This window comes from Calliphora vicina, chromosome 5 (assembly GCF_958450345.1).
Source record: "Calliphora vicina chromosome 5, idCalVici1.1, whole genome shotgun sequence".
NCBI lineage: Eukaryota > Metazoa > Arthropoda > Insecta > Diptera > Calliphoridae > Calliphora > Calliphora vicina.
Window position 1 is genome coordinate 30,261,344 of NC_088784.1, and position 25,715 is coordinate 30,287,058.

The 25,715-nt window shown below is 32.9% G+C and overlaps 1 protein-coding gene across 3 annotated transcripts in view; it reads left to right on the forward strand.

Annotated features, from left to right (window-relative positions):
• The window catches only part of nvy (nervy), a 131,902-nt gene that overhangs the window by 11,054 nt on the left and 95,133 nt on the right, over window positions 1-25,715 (forward strand). The window contains exon 2 of one of the 3 annotated variants that reach the window (XM_065512500.1): window positions 24,064-24,112. The exons of the other annotated variants lie outside the window; for them this stretch is intronic. The gene's annotated coding sequence lies outside the window, so the exon portion shown is untranslated. The remainder of the gene's footprint in view (window positions 1-24,063; window positions 24,113-25,715) is intronic. 3 annotated transcript variants of the gene reach the window in all.

Sequence of the window (25,715 nt, forward strand, 5' to 3'; positions counted from 1 at the left end):
GCAATAAACCTGTACAATTTCTGTCTTTTTCGATATTTAATGATTTTTTTAAAATAAAAACAAGTAAGAAAGTATGGTCGGTCAAGCCCGACCATATAATACCCTACACCAAGTAAATGAGTAAAAATATTTTTCTTTTAAAATTTTAATAATTTTTATTTTTGAGTGATTTTCGGAAGTGGGCCTTATATGGGAGCTATGACCAATTATGGACCGATCACCATAAAATTAGGTCGTGTGATTTATGTCTATATTAAAGTCAACTATGTTGAATTTTGTGTGTATACCAACATTTTTAAGCGATTTATGCACGTTAAAGTGATTTTCGGAAGCGGGTCTATATGGGAGCTATGACTAATTATGGACCGATCGTAACAAAATTTGGTGACATGAATTTTGTATATATAAAACTTATTTGGAGCGAAATTTGTGTAGATACATAGATAAATTAAACATTTATGACCGATAAAGTCCAATTTCGAGGGGACATTTGTATGGGGGCTAGGTGAAATAATGGACCGATTTCAGCCAGTTTCAATAGGCTTGGTACTTGTGCCGAAAAAGTAATATGTACCAAATTTGATCGAAATATCTTCAAAATTGCGACCTGTACTCTGCGCACATGGTTTACATGGACAGCCAGCCAGCCAGCCATCCAGACGTACGGACGGACGGACGGACATCGTTTAATCGACTCAGAAAGTGCTTCTGAGTTGATCGGTATACTTTAAGGTGGGTGCTAGACTAATATTTTTGGGCGTTACAAACATCTGCACAAACGCATAATACCCTCCCCACTATGGTGGTGTAGGGTATAAAAATTGTTATTTCCAGGTGAAAAATTTATTTTTTGCTTAAACTCCGAAACTATCAAGCCGATTGAAATGCAACATATATGTGGAAATTTGTACATTGCATGGGGAAAATGTTTTCTAAAGTAAATCAATCAAAATAAAATTGTATAGTTAATGTTCTTCATTAACTACACAATTTTATATATATCCAACAAAAAACTAAAATTTGTAAAAATGAGCGAATTCACTTAATTGTCGAAAAATACGAAAAAAAACCAATCGATATCATGATCGATATCTCATTTGGTTCCTATTACATGTGGCTTTGCGCTAAAGCAATAAGTCTGAACAATTTCTGCCGTTTTAGATTTTTCATGAATTTTTTAAAACAAAAAAATATGCTATTTTCATATAAAAAATATATTTTTTGCTTCAATTTGTTATTATAACTCCGAAACTTCTAAAGGGATTGAAACACAATATATAAACTGCTTAAAGGCTCTATAAATCTCAACTTTTTTAAGTTTATTTTAATAATATCGGTCTAACCGTTTTTGAGTTATCATTAATTATGTGGAGAAACGTCTAACAAAATTTATAATTTTATTTAAAAATAGTTTAAAAAAAATCTATCCATAGAATTTAAAATTTGGAACAAATTTGTACTATAAATATGATATTAGAGTGAGATATCAGAGGAGTTTTAGTTCTAGTTTTTCTTTATTATAATTGTATTATTGGATTTTCTGCATTAATAAATCTACAAACATTAAGTTATAAAGAATGGCTGTGCCAGTGATGCCAGGAGATTTTTTCAGAAATCCCTACGCTTATGAAAAAAAATCCCTTTTTTACCCTACACTCACTTTTGATTTTCCCTACATTTTTCCCTACACTACTTTTTTCTTTTTTGAAGAGCTAAGTTGTGTTCAATCAAAAAAAAAATGCTTAATCGGTTTTTGAAATTGTCCACATCATTGGTTTTTCCACGACTTGTTTGCCAAAAAGAGAATCCATTGTTCGGGTTTTTGTTTTTAAAAGATTTTTTGCTGCATTTGGATATTAGCACACAAGCCTTGTATCTGCATTTAAAGTCGTCATCTTTGATCGGTTCCAGCCATCCCATTACCTTCTCGTTTCTCAACCAACTTGAGCAGTATTTCTTTACTTTGTTTCCATCATTATTAGAGGACGAATCGGAAATTTTTTCTAAAATTTTTTGTTTTAATTTATAATGACATTTATTTCTTAACAACTTACTTATTAAAATCGATGAGACCTGCGAAAATGGAGTACGTATGTATGTAAAAAAATGCACAAAACCAAACATGTGTTTACTTCAAAAGAAAATTTATTTGTAGAATCTACTCCTGTAGCTAGTTCTTTAAGGAAATGTCAAATACCGTAAAAAGGAGAGTCCAAGGCGTATTAACAAGGTGAGTGCGTGAGTGAGTTAATACGCCTTGAGATAATCACTATATATGTATGTAGTTTGAAAGCGGTGATGATATTAAAGATGCCACATTATTACTTACTTCATATTATACCAGATTTAAGAATTTCTAATGATATGCTTAAACAAATTTTATGTTTTTTTATATATATTTGGAAAATACATAATATGTAATTTTAAATTGCCATTGCAAAAAATCCCTACAATTCGACAAAAGTAAAAAATCTTTCCCTTTTTCCCTACATGTGAAATTTTGGTAAAAAAAATCCCTACAAAAAGGGAAAATTCCATACACTTGGCATCACTGGACTGCGCATACCCAAAAGGAACTATTTATTACTAACTTCTGCAAGTTCATACCATCAATGCAAGTTTTATTGCTGGATATCTAATCTGCGTTGTACTGTGATGTTTTTTTTTTAAATTCCCATTTTGATAGTCCAATTGTTATATGAATTGAAATTGACAATTTCAAATTCCTGAAACTAAAGAACAAAACTACCAACATTTGCCCACTTTTTCAACTCTGATGAAATATGTATTTATTTTCCATTCATTCATGTATTACATACATATTTATTACAAAACAAAAAAATCACTTTTGCCAATTGAGTTTGGCAGTTGTCGGACACATTCAAACAAAAGTTTACCAGCAAAAAATACAATCAAATCGTACCAAACTATACATATCATGCTTTTTGTATGATTGTCTATTAGTCTGCCTCAAAATTATAAGGAGAAAAGAAACATAACGTTCCTACCGTAATATATAACCGTTATAAATGCTTTCCATCGGTTTTTCATTATCTGCAGGAACTTTTATATCCTTCCAGAATACACTAGCCTCGATAGATTACACGATAGTGTGCTGCACTATTACCCTGAGGGTGGCGAGTTCGATTCCCACAGGATATTCTGGTTCTTTACTCTCATTATGAGATTGTCATTCTATAAACAATGTTACAAAAAATTTCATACTTTTTGCTTTAATTTAAAATAAGAGTATAAATTTTAGAGCCAATCAACGTATATCTCCAAATTTCTTATCGTATTTGTACTTGCTTTCTATTTTCATTTAATTCAAAAATACTGATTAACAAAACATATAGTACGATCAATATGAAAATTTTTCGATTACAGAAACTAAAAAAGTGTATATTGCTGCCTTTGCTTCTAATGGTGTTTTCTTTTCTGGCATAAATGATGCATTTATTCTGCTTTTACCCTTCTTTGTGTTCTTTTCTGAAAAAAATGTAGTTTGGTCGTGTTCTTTAATAATAATACCCTAAAACCACTTTTATGTAAGCAAAAAGTATAGTTTTTTAATATTTAGAAGCTACATAAAAGAAAATTGCATAAATGGTAATGATTTTGTTCTATTGTGATCGTTAAAAATGCTACACATTATGAGGGTATGGGTAACACTTAATAAATGGTACACATAGGCAACATTTTGTGTCAGAAAAGAAAACACCATAAGCCTCTCTATCCTACTTGATCATCTGTTTGGTTATGTAGTCCGTAAAATTCCTTAAGGTATGTTTTAATTTCAAAAGTGGCTCTGATCATTCATATTTCATGGTTAGAAATTGTGACTATTTAATGCATTTCACGTTTTGACATTTTGGATAGGAAAAGGGTTAATACATACCTCTTCAATAGATTATATCAAAAATCTTTGTGTTACTCTCGTTGATCTAGTCTTACAAATGTTTATATCTCCTTTCGAGTTCCAGGATTAATTCAATCTGGCTCTGTGCCTGACTGGATTTCAGTCAATTAACTGTGTCAGCAATTTCTTCAGAGTTTTGGAGTCCCACAGGGCTCTATTCTTTCTTCTTCCTGAACGATTTACTAACATTCACTTCAAATACGATTTATTCTTTCGTGGATGACAAGAATATCTGTCACTCATATTCATTCGACCATAGACCAACTCTTTATGATATTAAACTCTCAAGAATGAATATGGATGACTCGATAAATCGTGACCTTACAACAATCTCCAGATGGGGTGAAATTTCAAACGTCTTGAGATTTAACCAGATTTAATTCTTCATATGAGTAACACAACTGTCGGAATTTCAGATGACCTTTTGATTCTAGCTACGAGAATACAGTGTAACATCCGTTGGAATCGTCATATATTCAAAGGAAACCTTTAGGTGCTTGGGTTTCTTGAGACGGTGTCGGACATATTTCTGCCCTTCCGACCTTCTTCGTATATACACAAGATTCTTTCGTCCCAAAATGTAATATAATTCCCACATATTGGCCGGAGCTGCAAGGTCAAGTCTAGAGCTGCTGGAATAGATTCGAAGAAGGGCGGTTGATCTTATAGGATATGAACCTGTTACCCGGTTTAGCGATACTTCAGAACATCGTCCGAATGTAGCCAGCTTATATTTATTTTATAGATATTATCACGGGTGTTGTTCATCAGACATAAGTAATCTCATACCTAATACATGCTCTTTTATTCGAAGCACACCACTATCGCACAGATCGCAGCCATTTGCAATAAATTTGAGTATTTTTCGAACCATGAACTGCATATATGTATGTATGTATGTATAGGGGTATCCCCAGATACAAAATAAATAAATTGTTACATATTTACCTTTTAACAAGTAAGAGAGCTATATTCGGCTGTGCCGAATCTTATATTGTAGGTCTTATTGATTGCAGATAATTTATACTCAGCGCCATCTTCCTTCCAGTGGTTTCATGAAAGTTCTACTTCTAAAAGCTTTAATTCAATGTTGTACGTTTCACAGCTTTGCTAATAATATCCACAGATATGTTAATAATGTCCACAGTTATGTTAACTGCTGTAAGAACTCTCCAGAAATAGAAATGTTGAGTAACATGATGCAACTTGAATTCAAAATTCTTTGTGGAAATCATATATAGACTTTAGAGGTCATGACATTTAGGATTTTCATGAACGATCTCTGCCATATAGATCCAATTTTTTTGATGCAGTCTAATGCTTAAACACTTCAAACACACACATTATATAAGTAAGTATTAAGTGTGTTATCGCGTTTAAACGTTCATATGCCGGTTACACAGTTACTGAATGACTGCAAATGAATTTCAGTATTCGAAATTCGAATACAAATATTTGTATGTAAGTGTAGTTTATAGCTGATATTGTTGTTGTTTTTGTTGCATTCAATATTTCGGGTATCGCAAACAAACAAACATTTTTATAAAATTTACACCGTGTGTTATTGTTGTTCTTGTTGTTGCTGCTGCTGTTGTTGTCATCTGTTTTTAATTTGTGTGCTGTCAAAAACATACATTCCTTGGGCTCCTTTTTTTCGCTTGTTTCTCTCTCCATGTTAAGCCTGCATGTGTGTGAATGAGAGTGTATTAAATGGTGGAGTGTGTGTGTTTGTGAATGTTTCCCTGAATTTGTATAGAACATCCTTTTTTTTTGTTTTTTTGCTTGAAATTATGTTTTTAATAGTTGTTGCTGTTGCTGTTTTTGATGGAATTGCTGGCTACAACAAAGAAATTCAAAAACAGCTGAAATTATTGTATGAATTCAACACCTTTTTTTCAAAGTTTATTATTAAAACCATTTTTTCTGTTCAATTGTTGTTGTTGTTTCTTTAAAACAATATATTGCTTAAATTAATGGCAATGAAGTATTTAATAAATTTGTTTGACATGATAAAGTCTTTTCTTTGGCAAAGTACCGCTTTTAAGGTCATTAAATACCGTTCGGATGACTCAATTTTGTATGCAAATTTCCTGACCGGCGATTTCATTTACATACATTGTTGTTTAAAAGCATAATTAACAATTAAGAGAATGTTTAGTTTAACGAAAACATGTGTGCTTTTCAATTAAGGGACATTAATTGATTTCGAAATGATGGCTGGAAACGAATATATGCCTATAATAAATTGAATATTATGTTTCCTTAATATTCCATTACTTGCTTAATAAATTTAAGAATATTTTTTTTTTTTGGCGATAATTTCTATTTTTGCCAAAAAAATCTGTTTAATATTTAATTACACATGTTTTTGTTTGCACCAAAAATAATATTAACGTCATACTATTATATTTGTTTTGTACGCTGTTGTATTTAGTCCAGCGAAATCTGTTTAGTTTCTTTGAAATAATTTTAAAACAATTTACATTGGCACAAATTAAGTAAAATAGCAGCCGCAACCAACCAACAACAGTCAGAGCAAAACAAATAAAAACCCATGAAAACAAAATATGCCAAAATGCTTGCATCTGTTTTTTGTTTAAATTCTAGTTTCATCTCCTACACTCGCTCTTCTATTCACAGTCACTCAAACCCAAACAATGAAATGAGTATTTCAAATGTCAAAAAACATTGCTGTAATAACAATGCCAAAGAACAATGTTCTAAAAAAAAACACAACAAAACTGATTTATATTTTAAATGTGGAATAAATGTTTTGGTTTTATACATCATTTCAAATACATATTGTTAAAATATCTAAAGAGGGAAGGTATGCTCCTAGCAAGATTTCAAACATATTGTTACGATTTTACCTTTTAAAAATGGTGGTTTATTTCCTATAAATAAACCGGATACTTTTGATTGCAAATAAAAGCAGTTTAAAAATGCAGTTTAACAACTCTTTATTTATTCAATTTTTTACAAAAACAGTTTAAATAGTCACTCAGTGTTTTTATACAAATACTCGTTTATTCATGGAAATACACACACTTAAATTACACTTTATAATGTACTAAAATGCATTTGATGTTAACTCTAACGGCGCCTATGATAAACTAACTAATTAACTACTGCAACCTCAGCCACTATTTATACGCAGCGCCATCTTCCTTCGAGTAGTTTTATGAAAGCTCTACTTCCACAATGATCAACTCAAAGCTTTTATTCAATGTTGTATGTTCCACAGATATGTTAATAATATCCACAGATATGTCAGATAATGTCCACAGTTATGGTAACTACTATTAATCGGCCGCTGTCCACATTTAAAAGTCTCCAGAAATAGAAAGGTTGAGAAATATGATGGAACTTTTAACCAGCCGTTAAAATCGTTATATTTGAATTAAAAATCAATTTGAATTATCAATATTAATTGCTGTATTTGAAGCTATAATATGGTGTTGTTTATCATAGATCTCAAAATAGGAAAAATATACCCATGATATCTTGAAACTATTCCTAGGATGCTGAAAATGTGAAGACGTGCTCATGGTAAGCACCTAGTCTCGACGAATGATGATCCAACCAGAATAACCTTGACAAAACCAAGCAGCACCATTTGTTACTTAGAGATGCGTTTGAGGCTCAAGTCAAGACCATAGAGCATGATCACAAAATCGGGGATTCGCAATGTTCCAACCACCACTTCCGAAATGATCACAATAAAACCAAAAAGAGTTGAGGCAAGGTTGGGCACTTCTTTCTTCGAGTTAAGCTCTTGAAATCATTAAGTAATTTGAAGATTTGTAACTGCAAGTATCTTATCAGCAGCACCAATAAGTCCGTGACTCCTGTCAACAGGAATCTGTCAAAATTGGAAAAAGCTGCGTCATTTCGTTGGTGTTTGGTAGCAGACTAAAACGTGACTTGAGGAGAAATTGGAACAAAAGTGAATTTCGTGTGCTCATTAAGCATTATTTTTTGCGAAAAAAACCAATCACTCAAAGCAATATTAAGCTTGTAAAAAAGTGATTTACTGCATTTCGGAAGCACGAAAAGATACCGAACGTTCTGAGGTCTCTACACCCTACACAATCGAATTTGAAAGGGCGAGAGATTGTGGAATTCATAGGCATCTTACATGGTTGAATGATCACTTGGATATGGGAAGTTTTCCGCAAGATGGGTGCCAAGTTTACGCACAATCGATCACCAACTCAATCGTGTGAAAACTTCGCCGGAGCGTTTGGCGTTATTAAACCGCAATATGAACGAATTTTTGAATTTTCGTAACCGTGGACGAATCCTAGATTAACCACAATACACCAGATACCAAACAGCAGTCAAATCAGTGGGTTTCTCGGGGTGAATCGGCGCAAAATAAGGTGGGTTTAGGATGCACGGCGTATAATCCACATTGCCTACCTTCAATCGTGAAAACCAATCTGTGGCGAATATTATGCCAAATTATTTGGTCTATTTAATGAGGATTTCAATAAAAACGGCCGTATTTGGCCAAAAAAATAATTTTTTACCATTACAATGTAAGGTTGCATACATATGCAGTTTTCATGGCAAAATTCCATGAATTGGTCTACGAATTGCTCCTTCATCCGCACTATTCTCCGGATTTAGCCCCGAGTGACTATTTCTTGTTTCTAAGACTGAAGAAATGGCTCGACTCCAACCATGAAATCATATCACAAACAAATACATATTTTGATGACCTCGACAATTCTTATTCTGTGGAAGGGATAAACAAATTCGAGAAACAGGGTTCAGAGGAGACTATGTTGAAATAAAAAATGATTTTTATCCAAAAACCTTTGTTTCATTCAAAAAGTTTCTAGGTTAGAATACATGAGTCGACCGCAATTATCGAGTAAACTTGAATACCCTTAAAAATTTTCACATTCTATAATCCGAACGACTTGTGGCTTCCCAGCTAAACAACCTGTACTTCTAACAAATTTTATGAAATTTATCAAGACCAAATATAGTATTTATTCTACAAGTGGTAATCGCAGAGTTCTGTCTCTTTCAATGCCTATTCATCAATTATATTCGATACCACAACCAAGGGCATATGAATATCCCTTTGACATACAGTGTCATCCAAGGACGACCAGTTTGTTTCGCAGTCATCATTCATTAATTTCATTTCCAGAATGCTCGAATGTCCTGAAATCCACACTAACTTTACAAGGTGTTGCCTAAGTTGTGCCAGGGAATAAATGTCATTGTGAAGACATTTGGAACCTTATTACATTGGAGTTAAACGCCTTGATTGAAGCAAGGCTGACCATATAGATATCAATGATTGACATCTGGAGATTTTCGACTGAAGATGCAACAGGTATCAAGCAATCTGTGAGAAAGAAAGATGCCAAGTTCATCACCGAAAATTCGAGACTCGGTATCCTTCTTTGAACCGTCAGTGACAAAGGTCGGATAATAGAATTTTCGGCACTGTTATTGTAATCATAAAGTTCGGTGTAGGTACTTGCCTATTTTTTTGTTGAATAGTTCCGGGAAGAATTGGGTCATGCTTCAGTCCGCCCAAATGTATGACTCTTAGAGCCGCCTTATGCAGATATAGAGGGATGGTATGTCCCGGAACGCCTCCAGACTCGTGTAAGAAATGAAACACATGATGCTAGTAACAGCAAGTCATTCTAGTCTATGTACTCTTCACCAGACAAGAGCACCATAGGTCAGTGTGTACACAGGATTTGAGACCCCATCTCTTTCCAAAGGTCTTCCTACAAGTATGAAAGGAAGATATTGTCTTTTGCATTCAACTCAGCATAACGTTTCAAGTGCTTTGATTTACTAAAACATTGTGGGATGTATTTCACTCCTTCTGATGTGGAAAATGGAAATTTAATACAACTCTCATAAATGTTCGTAGATAATAGGATGAGAAGGTTCTTAACATTAGGTTAATCTCTATTCATCGGAGCACCATGTATTGTGAGTTGTGTTTCACTGTTCTATTGATACTACAATGGAAAATGTTCTGATGAGATTATTGAACTTATTCCAAATAGTCCTTCATTACTGTCTAATATTACTATTCTTGCTATTGGACCCACATAAACGAACCTAAACCAAGAAAAAATCAATTTGTAGATTAATTAGAAATATTAGTAATTGTTAGGCCATTAAGAAAGACTGGGTTAGTCAGATTGTGGATTTATATATAGTTTTGACATAAGACAAAATGTACGAACATTTTTTACGAGTCGATCTCGCGACTAACTACGTAAACAACAGGAATCTTAATTTGGTATCAGGGATATCATTGAAAAATTAAGGCATTGCTTCTCTTACTTTGGAAAGCTTGTTAATAAAGAAGAGCGTAACAGATCTACGTGCAAGGGACCACATTCTTAAATCATTGATAGGGTCACAAAATATATTTTAGCCAAGATCTGTTACTGTCTTCCATATCATGAGGCAACAATCGCACCTTTCTTATGCCTTAGTTTCTCTATGATTACATGAGGAGTTTACGAGTACAAACTCAGCTTTGCAATACAAGACCTTATAACTTTCTTTTGTGAAATGAAATCAAATATCCTAAAATGCAGAGAATACATAAACATTTAAGTTCCTTTACAAAACATAGTTAATGTTCTTCGCGATGCAGCTGGTTTAATGAATATTTCATGAACAATTTAAAAAAACTTTTTATTCAGGGATCTTAGTCAGTGTTTGTATTGATCACAATAACAGTTTTGAAATCAAAAGGGCAATCAATTATCATGAGGCATTAATTCCATCTTTCTAAATCCTTGGAGTCTCTATGATGACATGAGTTTTTCCAGAATAAAAAATTTTGGTTGTTGTGTTGTTAGATGTGACGCTTTCAGACTATATCTTATGAGATGAAGTGAATGATCCTAAGATGCAGAGAATCTATGAACAATTTTGAGCTTTTTCAATTCCAAAGTGATATTCTTTGCATACTTTAGCACAAAACTTTGATGGCTTTGGGAGAAAGTGGTAAATTACGTTGGAATAATTTCTTGCTGTCAAGCTATGCAGCGAGTTCAATTAATATTTCATCACACTTTGGAAGAATAGCTCTGGGATCTCTGTCTCTGTTATGTCTGGAAATTAAAACGAATTTACTTTATAAAGAGTTTTCTTCGTAAAAGTGGATCAATTCAGTTTGAGAATTAACTGAAGTGCTAGGAAGTTTAGAAATGGTTTCAGATATAAAGCTGAAATATATACTTCTTCGAATTGTATACTATTTAATACTCAATATTTATAAAATTTTAAAATGTGTACTAATTTTTGTTAAAAGTTCTTGTGACTCTATAGCTTTCTTTAAGCATACATTCCCTTTTTCCAATATGCAGTAATATGGCGCACACCACACAAAATTATGATTGTTTACAGATGGATTTTTCTGCTGTGTTTTTTTTTTTTGTTTTAATTTTACCAAAAACCATGTTCTTAAAGTGTCAAGTATGTAACAAAAATAAATAAAATGCGAAATTTCTAAAATAAAATTAATTTAAACTGCAGATATTCGAACAATTAATGATGATGAATGGGGAACTGAAAAAGCAATTGAGAATGATTTATGTGGAAAAGAAAGCAGACACTGGTTTGGGAAGAAATACGATTTTTGTTATAAATTTGGGTTTATTTATAAATAAAACTAATAACAAAGCAATAAAAGATAAAGGCATATTCTATATGTATGTGGATTTCGATTCATTTAGATTCTAAATTACAAAATAGTTACCCTTTCGCTGGCACTGTAAATGCCCTTGCACATAACAATGACTTAAATAGCATTTTTTTACAATTATCCATTAACCAACTAATTCCATAAAACCAATTATCAATTTGAAATCATTACAATTTAGTTTTTCATGATAGTTTGCCTTTTTAACCATGATTGCTCAGATACCTTCATATTTCAATGTCCAATGCAATGTGCAAAAAACAAAACAAACCGCTGTTGTTGCTCTTGTTAAAACTCTAATTACCATTAAAATAACATTTTGTAAAACAAAACGAATTGAAGAAATAAATAAAACAAAAAAAAAACTATTCGCTTGTCTGCACTACTCAACGTCGCAAACATCTGTGCTCCATTTTAGTTTTACGCACGCATTCGTTTAAATACTTATGTTTTTCCTCTTTTTTTCCAAAACAATAACAACTTGTGGTGGATCATGGAATAGAAGAGGAAGGACAAACAAAATATGGGGTAGATATGATACAATTGCAGCCAACACCACCCATCCATCATTCATGAAAAAGAAGAACATCAATAAATTTCTATCAAATGGCAATATTCTACTTAAAAATTAAAAAAAAATTGAGGTTGTGTTTCATGTTTGCGTTCTAGAGAAAGAAGAAACCAATGAAAGATTATTAAGGAGGTTCAATAAAGTTGGTGAAACTTAAAGTTATTTGTAGCTTTTAATATAAGGTTAGGCAATGACACTTTGATCCCATTGTGATACCTAAAAAGAGAGGGTCCAGGTAAGGAGTATCGAATCGGTACCCCTTCCACCATATTGAGTACTGAATTAAACCATTAAGTCGCACGAACTAAGACATATATTCTTCTGAAGTCCATCCCCAACAGATTCGTGAGATCGTGCAAAAAGCTGCAACCTAACATCCCGAATTTCATACCTGCTAGGACTGGACAGTAGCTAAGAAGATGTTTTAACGTATCCTCCTCATTCTCTTTATGACAACTTATACATAAGTCGTAAAGTGAAAGATTCAAACTACTGGAATCAGTGATCACTTCTACTAGATTCCTCAGCTGACCCCTCAGAATGTTCGCCGTCGTGTCGAGACTACAGAATCATTGCATTACGCAATGTAAAAGGTACCCCTACAAATCGATATATTTCCGTTACCTTCAACCATATTGAGTACTTAATCAAACCATTAAGTCTCACGACCTAAGATATTTATCTTTCTGAAGCTCATCACCAATATATTCATCAGTTCGTGCAAATAGAGGCAACCTAACATCCCGAATCTCATACCTGTTAGGGCCGGACCCTAGCAGAGAAGATGTTTTACCGTATCCTCCTCATTCTCGTTATGGCAACATCTACAGAAGTACTAAAATGAATGATACTGGCGTTCAATCCGAATAATCAGTGATAACATCTACCAGATTCCTCAGCTGATCCCGCAGAATTCTCGACAGCATTGTAAGTTTACGCCACGGAAAAGGTACCCCTACAAATCGATCTATTTCCGTTTCTAGCCGAAGTCCTCACTTTGCCTGAGTATTCTGGTAGACCTTGGTGACCCGGTATCTTGTTGAGTTCAATTGTAGAATGTCTCTGCATCCCGTTATTTATGAAATTTTCGACGTTTTTTAAATTTGTCATTCTAAATAACAAAGTTTAAAAAACTTGTCAAAAGGTCAAAGGGAATCTCCCAATTCCTAAAAATTTTAGCGAAAATCCCAAAAAGGTTTTTTTTACAATTTTGTCCATAGGATCCTCATTTTCTTCGGAGTTGAAAAAAAACTTTGAGAATAAATAGGAAACACATCAAGGTTTCGAAAGCTGCTTTCCGTTTTCTTATCCCAGCTATGGGATTTTAGAACATGAGGTCAAATTCTGGAAGACGTAGGGGCTAAATATTCCAAAACTAGTACATGTTTTTTATACCAAAATATTCTCCATGAAGATACCTTAAAGAAAACCATTAAATAGTTTAATGTTCTTAAAGAAAGTTTTATTTTAATATAAAAAGAGTTAAGTCACCTTTTCGCCCAAAAGAAACATCAAAAATCTACTATTTTTTTAATTTTTAAATTGAAAATTGTATATTTTTGGATCCATAATTGATATTGCTCTGATATCATTTGTATATTATTGGCAATTTAGTTGTGTAACTAACAAAAAAAATCGAGTCCATTGGGACCAAAAGTATGCCCTATATTTTAAAAAAACGGACCAAGTATGGCAAAATTTTAAAATTTCAATTTTGAAATGTCTATAATTCGGAAATTATAAGAGATAATATCCAAGACCTAGCCGAGACCTTTCCCAATATACAGGCAAATACCGGTATAACGAATCTTACTTTAACGAAAATCCGATTTAACGCACTATCTAATTCGTAACATTGACTACCTTATATAACGAACGTTTTAAAAATTGTATGCTCGATATAACGAATGGTGAGAAAAAACCAACAAAATCAAACAAACGACCAAATTTTTAACATTTTGAAAATTGTACGCTCAATATAAGGAACAGAAAGTATAAAAAACAAAATCAGTAAAGAATGTAAAAATAAGTCGTTACAGTACCGTTTTCAATGGTTACTCTCTTTAATAATGGGTGCTGTCATTTTTTCTATATATCGAATGAAAACTTTCATTCGCATTCTAAGCGAAAGAAAACTGATTCGTTCATTTTGTGAAACAGGCTATAATTGTGCAAGTGTTCGCGTGAATAAAATATGAAAAACCGTAGAAGAATTTCATCGAAAGAAAAAGTAAAAAGTTTAGTGAATGAATGAAATATGGAATAACAAAATTCTAAACATGTATTTTGAAGAAACTAAAAACAAACATTTTTATCTTGACACAAATAAAGTGGAATCTGGAATCTTCAAAATCAGTTTTTGCCAATAGGTGCCTTTTCTGAGCAAGTTCATAGAGTTTCGTCAGAATTATACGCTAACACCATGAGAGCAGGACACATATCGATCAATTTTGGTAACTAAGAGCCTTTGCCGGAGTAACAGCGATGTGATTACCTCATACACCATGATGCCCAGGTGACTCGTTATCTCATTAATAGATTTCCGACATTCTAGGACCAAATTGGATGTTATATAGACACCCTTAATAGATTTCAGGACAGCCTGGCTATCAGCATGTATTGGAATATCAAACCCTATGAAACCGAAACCATACACATAGAAAACAGATTAGTGATAGCAACCAAATTTGTTGCCAATCGAATGATTCTAACTTAGTGACAGAATTTTAGAGTTGTGGCCAAAAAATGTTAAAAGGGGTAACAAAAGTTTGGTATCTTTAACCGAAATTCTTCTTTGTCAACCGAATCAATCGATTGGCAACAAATTCGGTTGCTATCACAATTCTGAGTTTCCCATAATATTGTGTCTAGTCGTTCCTTTTTTGATAAAAGGTTTGGGAGTGCAGTAATAAATATTGTCCAGGATTTCCCTCAGACTATTTCCCGATTTCATGCTCCCGAAGCATTGAGTATAATGGCAGGGTTAAGAGCAACTCTATTGGTCATAACAGCAGCAGGCAGCCAGATCATCAAGGCGAAAAAACCTTTAATGGTACAGTTCGTAAGATTTTCTCAAACAATAACGTTTGGACAAGCTTAAAGAGGTTATTTCATTTAACATGTTTAATTGTGGCAAAAATTTGACAATTTATCAATGAATTTTAAACAAATATGTAGTTAATATTAATTAATTTTAATCCAATTTTGTGAGCTGTATTAGTAACCTGTGAATACCCTTAATTTAAAAAGCACAGCAGTCTAATGCTGTTACTGCGGGGGTTGTTTTTTCACATTCTTTACAAACGATTTTCCTCTTTTTATTGCAAGTGTAACATGTGCAATTTACTGCTCACCTGGGTCTCAACAAATGTCGCATCGTTAGCCTGGTAAAACGTTAATCGTTTTATAAAAATATAAAACAAGCCAACATTGAAAAAAGGGTAAAGAAGAGAAAACCCTTACAAACTATATAAAAAATATATAATTTTCAGAGCAGTGGCAGTAGTGATGATGGTGGTGTTGGCTAAGTGGTTCATTAAATAAACCATAACAAATGTCTAACCAACAAGTGTTGCTGTTTTCCAGCTTGAAAAACCTAATTGCCTTATGGCCGCTCACACATCCATACAGCCATATGATCAAATGGTTAATTTCTTGGGAATATCAATAACTACTATTCTCTATGATTGATTGACATGATGATGGATTGCTTATGATATATCAATTTCCCCATAGATTTGTCTGCAGCTCTTCTATATTTTATTCTCCAGCTAATTTAATTACAAATACACCCTCATTTAGTCATCAAAAATCTAAGCACCTGATGCCATTAAAAAGTTTTCTCAGGCCTTGCCAGGCCTGGCTGACGTTAACTTAATAAGCTTTAACTACAATAGACAATTTTCATTTTGAATTCTTTGTAATAAATGTGTCAAATGCATTTGTTTATCGCTAGTTAAATGAAAGATTTTTCCCAAAGATTATTATTGTGTTTTTTTGTTATTTTAACAATTTCTCTTTCTCTGGCATTGCTATTGTTCTGGTCTGTTTTAATAATCAATTACGGGGGCGGTTTGTTTGTATGCAATTTTCTACTTTGTATTCATTTGTCGAGACAGCTGTCAATACCCCTTTTTCTCTCATTTGCTCTGTAAATGAGATGGCAGCACATTGTGTATGGCTTTTGTGTGCAGTTAACAACAGTTATAACTAATTACAACCAATTGATTAGGCATGTCATTGTGGCACTCATTATTGGGTAGAATTTGGTTTCAAAAATGCTATTTAAGCTGTCAAACATAAACGGGAATTACTTATAAACGGCGCTTATTAAATGGCACATAGATTATTTGGTGGGTTTTGTATATAAAAAATATAACAGAATAAAATATATCGTCACCCACTTCCCCTACTTTTGTATTTGACCCTCTGAGAACCTTATGCGTTTCTTAACTAATAAACAAAGATATTTATGGATATTTTACATTGCTTTTGTATAAAAAAAATAAATTATTTTCTAGCTCTCCTAAAAAGCTGCTTAAAAATACATAGGACTTCATGCTGTCGCAGCGATGATTTATATTTTAGACATCATTTTCAATGGTATATAAATACGGATCCAAAATGGTAGATTTTTATACAACATCCAAAACCGGCCTAAATAGGTTTAGGTATATTTGATATGAAATGAATATTTTCAGAAAGTCTTCATGTAACCCAGTGGTTCTTATATATAGGAAATGAGTTATGAAGAATCGATAACAACAACACAGAAAACTATCGTTGGTTCCTTCGCGACACTTCGAAGGATTGGTTGGATGGTTTACGTGGTAGTTCACTGCGTGCGAACAATCAAGTAGATTCGAAGCGACCCCGTTTTGATATGTAATGTCGTTTACATCATAATGTATATTAGAATGTCGAGTTTATTAGACCCAGCCTGTAGCCGTAAGATATCTCAGTAGGTTATTAAATTTAGACCCGGCTACCTCACCAAGGATGGACAATATGTAGTTGCCGGTGAATTTATGCCTCTTGACACTCAGGACTGGGCATTCGCCTTTTCCCCTATACTTTCAGCTACGACAAGGGTCGTTAAAAGGGAGTCCTAGGCAATTTGCATGCTTGCATAGCGCACATTGCCCCGTTAATATTGCCAACAACCTTGATATATCCCTTCTATTTCGGGTTATCGGTTTTTTTTTCGTTAAAAGAGGGCCACATTAACTTGGTCACCCCACCCCACAAAGCAGATTCGTCTGCCAGTTCATTGCCATAGCGGTCTCTATGCGCAGGGACCCAAACTAAAGTAATGTCAGATGACAGAGAATTCTTACATTGCCTGAATAATGAAGATGAAGTTGTGCAGCCCATCAGTGAGAGAAGTTTCGCCTGACTGTCGACAAAATTAGCTATATTGTCGCGAGTATTATGATCATATAATGCTATCATTTCCGCCTGGAAAACACTTCATTCATTCGGAAGACTTTATGAGATGCCTAACCCAAGTTCGTCACAGAAAACACCAAAACCAACACCACAGCTCATTTTACAACCTGTATATCTCAAGGTTTCATATTCGTACACGAGATTACCCCTACTCCACTGACTCCTGGAGGGAATAAGGACCTTGAACACCCTATCAAAATCTGTGTATGGAGTATTAGAGTCAGAAGGTTGGTATACGATCGAAGGCAGTAGGCACAGAATCTCCGCATGGCCATGTGTTCTCGATCTCCAATATCCATATGCGTGAAGCCTCGCTGCGCTACAGGCAGAGGTGGTCATTATGTTAAAGTCTATTGAAACAAGTTAATAAGAAATAGTCCTTTAGTAACTCTGAAGAACTAGTTTTTAGTGCGCCTGTTATACCAATGCAAGCTGATCTCTGGACTTTATATAGTTAGTCTATGACATATTTCTTTCTAGTTGCAGTCCACCATACAAAAGATCCATAGGTGAGAATTGGACGTAATATAGCCGTATACATCCATTTAATTATGCTGGGACTTTTTCCCCATTTTTTACCAAACATCTTACAACAGGTGTAGTAGGTCACCGTTGCCCTCTTAACCCGATGTTGAGTATTTAGTTTCCATGATAATTTAGAGTCCAGGATAATACCTAGATGTTTTGCATCATTTGAAATAGGGATTATGCAGATTTTCAACCACGGAGTCTGAAGCTTATAATCCTGGACTTTGTCATGATGATATGCCCTTTTGTGCTTTGTAGCAACTTTGGCAAAATACCATCCGGCCCAGGTGACTTGTATGGTGAGAAACCATCAATCGCCCATGATATCCTATCATAGGAGATGATGTTACTATCGATATTGGATAGAGTTCTACCTTCCTTCTCAATATCCTTAGCAACATCCTTGTAGCCTGGGAAATGAGTATTCAGTAGGATATCATGTGACTGTGCTGAGGATTCGGATCAGGAGTCATCCTTCCTTTAAATATGTGTAGGATTGCCACTTGGCAATCTTGCAGAGTCCTTTGTGTTACCTATTGATTCACATAAGCTTCTCCATGAGTTTCTTTTTGACAACTATCACGGTATGATTTCCACGGTTTACTATTACAGCTAATGTTAAAGGTTAAATGAGTTTCACTACGAAGTTTAGATAGCTCCAAATTCCATCATGGAGCTTTTCTTAGAATTAGTGACTTGGCAGGAAACTTCGAAAGCTTTGACAACAGTTTTACTAATGTTCGAAGGGGAGTCAGAAAATTATTCCAGCAAGTTGCACAAATAAAGAAATTCTGATAATTTTCAATAGACCCGACAAATCTTGAACAAGGAAACCACAAAGCGTCACTGCTTTACGAACCGATTGGCCTGAACAAAAGAAGTAAGGTAGCTCACTCTCTCCTCATCCTCGTTGTGGCAACTTCTACCATAAGTCTTAGTGTAAAAGAATCAAGAAATCGCGAAATTCTCCTCAGAGTCGCTGAATACTGACAGACGTAATTAGGCCAGTCGACTTTCTTCTTTTAACATGTCATTCCCAATTACTCATAGCCAAATTTATATCGATATGAGAACTACATTTTGACTAAGTGCCATTTTACAATGCAGAAATTGAAAGGCAGACATTTTTCTCATTCTCTTTTAAACTTGCCTAAACCTTTTACAACCGCGAAATTGTCGTTTCCTTTTTTCGTTGTTCTTCGTTGTTTAAATGCATTGTCAAATGCATTTAAACATTGATGTGAGAAAAATGATATGAAGCAACAAGCGAAAAGTGGAAAAGAGATACAAAAATGTCTAGTACAGATGGTCGTGTACTTCTCTACCTCTTCAACACCTCGCCTACAAACTTCTTCTGTCTGCCTTTCAATTTCTGCATTATAAAAGGGGACTAATGATTCGCCATCTCAATTAGATCTGCCGAGATATCCCTCCTTAAGACTTTGTCAGCCCGAAGAATGCTAAAATAATGCGGCAGTGTACTACTATAATGTAGATTTTTCACTCGATTTTTGCAACAACATGGGATTTTGCCACTGCCTCTGGCTTTAAATGTTGCATTTTGCGAAATCACTTTGTATTTATTTATTTTTTTTAAATTTTAAAAATTTTCATTCTCAGTATGATAATTACAAACGTATTAAGTTACATATTTAGACATTGTTCCTAAGGGCATAGAATAAATACATAAAACGGAAGGAGACAGACATTTCAATGAAAAAAAATTTAACAAAATTACTATCTTTTCACATACATATATAGGTGATACGAATTAAGTTTTTGACAACAGACTTAGGTTTTTGACTCTCAGTTACCTATCTAGTTGTCATCTCTGCCTAAGGGTTTCTTTTTCTTAAAACAAAAACAACCAACTAAATAAAAACTGTTTTTGGCATTTTTCTAATTTTCTTCGAAAAAAAAGTGGAAAATATCAGTTTGGTTTAGTTTTACATTCTACTCACTGATTTTCCACTCGCTATAATACACATACTAACAATAACCCAGTGAAATGTGTACATTAAACAAATTGATTGATGTCTGAAAATATCAAGACTTAAGCTACTTCTACTGTAGAGCTACTTTTGGAATATGTAAGTTATCATGCAAGTTGAGTTGTTCAATATCTGGCTGAGCAGATATTCTCACATGATTTACTTAGGTAGTGTAAATGTAACTTAAAGAAATATTTACTATTTACTTGCTTAATATTTTGTTGGGTGGCAGGTTTAAAATAAAAAAGAAAATATATATAAAGTTGCGATCATGAAAGTAGCAGTAGTTTTTAAAAATATTAAAATTTAGTTTCTTTTAATAATCTGACAAATCTGATTTTGTTTGTGAGGTATACGAGTATTTATATGGATTTTTACTATATCTGATTTTAATTAAATTTAAAGGATTCAGTTTTAGCTTTATAAATATTTTATACAAAGTACATATCTTCTTAACAAAAGAACCTTCAGAATTAATAAATCTCCTTTATCCTTGGATATCTCAAAAAGGATAGTATTTTTTACACCAAATATATCACAGAATTATAATTTCTGGGTGAAAATTATTGCGGGATTTACAATAGATGGCGTATCTTTTGAAAGCAGTTAATGTTTTTATATAGTTCTGGCATTTATTCTAACTTTATTATTGAACATTATTTTGTGCCAACAAACCGTCATATGCGGGAAGTTTTGCTTTACATCTTTAATTTATACAAGTAAAGAAGTGGCCACTTAAAATCCGTACGCACTATAGTAATCATAACAACGCCCCCTCTTATCAAAATGGAAAAAGATTTGCATACGTTTTTAACAACAAATCTTTCATTATTCTACAATGAATTGCAAGTCATTAAGTTTAGTTTTAACAAGTGTAGACACAATGGAAAATGAAGCTAGAAATAGAATTGTGCACAAATATCTACAAAATCCGACTTTGTCGGGTTAAAAGATAGCCAAAATCTGTTTTTCGGCAGATATCAGGTCAAAATATTTACATCTAGGCAGCTCGAGGTTATGTGGCCTTTAAATATGAATACGTAAAATTGAACAAAATTATTAATTTGGCAGGCAATCCGCAGCTGCGGTTTGAAGAGTCAAGCTTTTCAGACATGTTTTTAAGAATTCTCAGAATTATATATAAAAAGAGAGTTTGGAAAAGCGATTGCTGTCATTTATAAGACATTACACATCTGATACAAAGTTTCAGGCAAGTTATCATTACTCAATGACAAGTTGTCATTACTCAAATACAACTATGAAGTGGTATAATGAGAATAATATTGATGTTATACCAAAACACATCAATTAAACAAATTGCACAAATCTTCATCCAATCGAGATATGTATATTGGGCAATTGTTAAACGTAAATTGAAAAAGAGTGAAGGTACAGTAAATAACCTGATTGTGATAAGAACAACGTGGAATAAAAATGCTGGAATAACGGTAGAAGTGGGAAGAAAAGATGTGCAGCTATTAAAAGGAGGCATAAAAAGAAAAGCCAGAAAATTTATTAGAAATAAACACACATATACCTACAGTTACATTTTGTTTAAAGCTTAATAAATTACCTTTAATTTCATGTATAAAGTGTTAACATACGTTGTTTCATTTACAAGTTATGATCGCTTTAAGTGGCCACTTCTTTAAGAGAGCTATATTCGGTTGTGCCGAATCTTATATACCCTTCACCAAATTATACTTCAAAATAAAAATTTTTAATATTTTTGAAAAAAATATTTGGGGTTAAAAAATATTTTTTACGATTTTGACCCATTGTAGGTCCAACTCACTATAGCATTATATACGTCGTTGCAAAGGCCTTTGAAATTAGATATCCATATTGTCTATATTAATGACTTAGTAATCCAGATATAGGTCAAAAATAGGTCAAAAATCTAGGTTGTCCTGGTTTTTTCTCCTATCTCAGCCATTTGTGGACCGATTTTGCTGATTTTAAATATGAAACTTCTCGAAAACATGTCTGACAGAATTATTGAAGATTTGGATAACGAAGATATCTTCAGAAAATTGATTGACAGACAGACGGACGGACATGGCTAAATCTACTCCGCTATCTATAAGGATCCAGAATATATATACTTTATAGGGTCGGAAAATTATATTGTGCAAATTACAAACGCAATGACAAACTTATATATACCCTTCTCACGAAGGTGAAGGGTATAAAAATTTGTCCATCGGCTTCAAGAGAGAAGGTTTGTGCGGAATCAAATGGCGCAATATTTTGTCATCTGAAGGGTCTAAACTTGTTTTATTTGGACATTCATGCTGCAGGCAATATATTCGATTCTGCTTCACAAACACATTACACTGTGAAAGTAGTTAAAATATTTATAAATTTAGTTTTACTGCTATTATCGTGTGCGCAACTGTAAAATATTTTGTGATAGAAAATATTTTTTTTTTATTTTTTCTTTCATCTATGTACCTAAATACTGCTTTTGTTTGATATAAATTTTGCGTGATTTTTTCTACCATAAAATTAAAATGAAAACATTCACGTAAAATGTCAGCTGACATTTACAGATAAGGTTAAACAAGTAAATAAAATGTAATAATATTTTTTTAATGAATGCTTTAAGATGTTGGACTTATAGCTGATTAATCTGTGGATTTCGGAAAAAAGGATGGATGACCTTAACGTTTAATAATACAACAGGTTAATTTGAGCATCAGATTTGAAGCTTAGGGTTTAACGTTTAATTAAATAAAAATAAATTCATGAAAATAGTTTAAGTAAAAAAATATTGACTTTTTAAATAAAGTTTGGCAAATGCAATTAAATTATTCGATTGCCTGTAATCTCAACTTGTTTGTATTAGCATAACATAACTACTCGATTAACTTTAATTAAAACTCCCTTCATTTTAAAACGACACATTTCGCATTTCCCCAATTAAATACTAATTGGCCTATAAATTGAATACTTTTTCATTAATTCCTGGCTTCTCCTTCAATGCCCCTTTCAACATGGCATTCACTTATTTACATACTTTTTTAATTACAATTTATTGTTTTCAAAATAAATTGCTTAAAGTTTTATTTCTGTTGTTTTTTCTACTTCTTATTATTGTATTTTATTTTTTTGTTTCAATTTCAGAGGACAAATGTTGCCATATGTTGCAAACATCTTTTGTTTTATAAATATAAAAATATATTTGCTGTTACTTTTATCGTAGGGGGGTGTTTCTTCTAACAATTTTTCCATAATATTTATGACTTGAACAAATATTTGCTAAATAAATTTAGGTTACCATGTGTAAGAAATCAAAATTGAAAGAAGAAAAAAGAAGTCATATTAAAAAATAAAACAAGATTTATATTGCCAAACATATTTGGGAAAATAATTAGTTTTGCAAATGATTTGTAATATTTATTATTAAAATTTCAAGTTATTAAGTTTTTAATATAAAAAAGTCAAATTTATATCACATTTTTTTACTATGTTATTTTTTGAAAAAAGCTATTAAGAGTTTCATAATCTTTTATTTAAAAGATCCACCTAAAATAGGTAAAAATTTATGATATATTTGGTCTTTGAGTTTTTAATAGGTTAAGTTCAAAAGATCTTAGTTTTTATTTTATTCAAAGTAGTTTTTTTTAGAGGTGGAGAACATTAAATTGGCAGCAGTGATATCTGTGACAGCTGATTTGACATTTATAGATTATTTTAAGGTTAATTTGTATTGGCTCACTTCAGAGCAATGTTTGCTTAATAAAGTCAATTGGATGGATATTAAAATAGTTCTCTGTTTTATTTAAATTTGAAGTTCTCAGCCTCTATAAAAAATATCCTTCACATTTAAAATACTTTTGTTTTTTCCCATTAAATTATTTTTACAGATTTTATTAATAAAGTATTTATTCTTTCTTTTTAGGTAAATACTTTTTTGACTTCAATTAATTAATCCAACTATCTTCAAAATTGTAAGTATTACTCACGATTATATGAAATCATTTTAAATATATAGCTCTAATCATATAATAGATTCGAAGGACCATTAAAGACGTTCGTTTTACGGTATTCAGTCTTTAATGTCTTATATATAAGTTCGTATTTTAATCCACTAAATACTGATAAAATTCCCTGTTCCATACATTGAATTAATTAAGTCACCATAATATAACTTAGATCAATGAAAAATATATAAAATTGTTGACGGATATTTTGGACGCGGTTTTAGTTTTAAGTAACTTCTTTTTAATCACTTTTTTTATTGAACATTAGTGTAAACAACAAAGTTTTTTTTGCTTCTAAAATGTCGAATTTTGTACCAACAAATCGTATTATGCGGGAAGTTTTGCTTTACTTCTTTAATTTGCAAGAAATTGCCACTGGAGCCCACCAATTGCTAACCGAAGTTTATGGTGAATATTTTCCATCGGTTTAAATATGCGAGAGATTGTTCAGTTCAATGTGGTGATTTTGACACGGAAGACAAATATAGCCCAGGATAGCCAAAAAAGTTTAAAGACCAAGAATTGGAGGCATTACTCCATGAAGATTGTTGTAAAACTCAACAAAAGCTTGCAAAATTATTGGGAGCTACTCAAACAACGTTTGCGAGCAGAAGGATTTATTAAAAATCAGGGAAATTGGGTAACATACGAATTGAAGCCGAGAGACCCTGAAAGACCCTGAAAGATTTTCCATTTTCCGAAATGATGCTTGAACGTTATAAAAGAGCAAATCAGTTTTGCACAGAATAATTACTTGCTATGAAAAATTTATCGATTACGATAACCCGAAGCGTAAATGATTATAAGTGAAGCCCGCCCAACTACCGAATCAACACCAAAGCCACCAGATCCAAGGTTCTAAGGTAATGCTCTGTATTTTGTGAGACCAAAAGGGTCATATCTATTATGAGCTGCTGAAATCTGGCCAGACCATCACAGGGAACCTGTACCGAACGCAACTGATTCGTTTGAAGCGAGCATTGGCCGAAAAACACGCAGAATATGAAACCGTGGCTATGCCACAAACCTGCAATACCTGTTAAAACTATTTATAAAGAAGTGGTTGGGAAGTTTTACCTCACCCGCCTTATAGTCCAGACCTTGCCTCGTCCGACTACTATTTGTTTCAAGAATGCTTTCTCTGGCATACGCTTCACTTTGGAACAGAGTATCCGAAATTGGATTGATTTGCTCTTGGCCTCAAAAGATGAGCAGTTTGTTTGGCTCGGAATCCATATGTTGTCAGATATATAGGAAATAGCAATGGCCAATAGTTTGAATATATTTAGATTGTACAAAATAAAAAGCTAAACATTTGAAAAAATCGCTAGCCGGATTGCAGTTATTTCGGCATTAGCCGTAACGCTAGTTTAAATATTAACTGAGATCTAAAGATGATATTTTAATTGAAATTAAATGTTTCTACTTCGAAATATTTTGCAAATCATGTGGTCCCCCGTGGAATCATCGAGGGATTGCGAGAAATTTGAATATATCCGATAGTGACACATTTTTGATCATGGAAGAGACTCTAACAAGAGGCTTATTTATATCTTAGTATGCGCTCTTT